The following is a 1,502-nucleotide window of genomic DNA, read 5'->3' as shown; positions in this document are numbered from 1 at the left end:
CTGACTTGCACTTAAAATTTGTTATATGCATTGGCTCCCCCTCAGAATGTGAAAGCAGGGGCACTGTCTCCACTTTTTTTTTTTAATATCTCCAGACCTTGGTACAGTGCTCTAAAGATAGAAATTCAATCATTTATTCCTACTACTTTATTTTAAAACAGGTAGGTGGTATAGTGGATAAAGAACTAGGTATTTAATTACAAAAACCTATTTAAATCTGGCTTCAGAAACTTAATAAGTGACCCTGGGCAAGTCACTTAATCTCTGTTTGTCTCACATTTCTCAATTGTAAAATGGGGAAAATAGCACCTGTCTTGAAGAGTTGTTTTGAGGATCAAATTGAGGTAATACCCATCAAGTACTTAACACAGGTACCTAACACATAGCAGGGACTATATAAATGCTGGTTTCTGCTCCCTACCCTTCCCTCCATTTTCTGGTTATCAACATTTTGATGGCCTAAGCAAAACACAATAATGGAATGTCAAGCTCACACCTGAAATAGCTTTCCATTTTCCTTTTGTCAAGTCAAGGCATGACTGACAAATCTATATTCTTCTTTCTTTTAATCTAGCTTCACTATAACCATATTTTACAATTATAAAGAAAAATTTGATATCAAAGTACTTTTATTAAGTACTCATGTGCTAGGCAGGGTGCTAAGTGCTAGAGATATAAAAATAAACAAAACAAAATGAAATAACAGCCCCGGTTATTTCAGGTACTTTAACATATATTTTTATTTTGTTAAATATTTCCCAGTTACATGTAAAATTTTTTAACAATCATTTTTTTTTTAATTCTGAGTTCCAAATTCTCTCCTTCCCTACCCCAAACTTTTCCCCCCTTGAGAAAGCAGGCAATATATTAATTACACATGTGAAGTCATGAAAAACATTTCTACATTTGCCATGTTGCAAAACACACACACATACATGCATACACCAAAAAAAACAAAAACAAAAAAAAAAAACAAGAAAAAAAAGTGAAGAAAGTGTGCTTCCATCTGCACTCAGAGTTTATCAATTCTCTTTCTGGAGATGGATAGCATTTTTCATTATGGGTCATTTGGGATAGGCTTATATCATTGTCTTCATCAGAGTAACTAAGTCATTCACAGCTGATCATCCTTACAATATCATATTACTGTGTACAATGTTTTCTTGGTTCTGCTCACTTCACTTTGCATGAGTTCACGTGAGTCTTCCCATGTTTTTCTGAAACCATCCTGCTCATCATTTCTTACAGCACAACAGTATTCTACCACAGTCATTTGCCACAACTTGTTCAGCCACTCCCCAACTGATGGGCAGCCCCTCAATTTCCAATTCTTTGCTACCACAAAAAGATTTGTTATAAATATTTTTGTACAAATAAGTATTTTTTTTTCCTTTTCTTTGATCTCTTTGGGATACAGACTTAGTAATGGTATTGCTCGGTTAAAAGGTATGCACAGTTTTAAAGCTCTCTGGCCACAGTTCCAAATTGTTCAAGGAGTGTAC

The sequence above is a fragment of the Vombatus ursinus genome, unplaced genomic scaffold, assembly GCF_900497805.2.
Source record: "Vombatus ursinus unplaced genomic scaffold, bare-nosed wombat genome assembly UNPS02009835.1, whole genome shotgun sequence".
NCBI lineage: Eukaryota > Metazoa > Chordata > Mammalia > Diprotodontia > Vombatidae > Vombatus > Vombatus ursinus.
Note: the sequence above shows the minus strand (reverse complement) of the source record.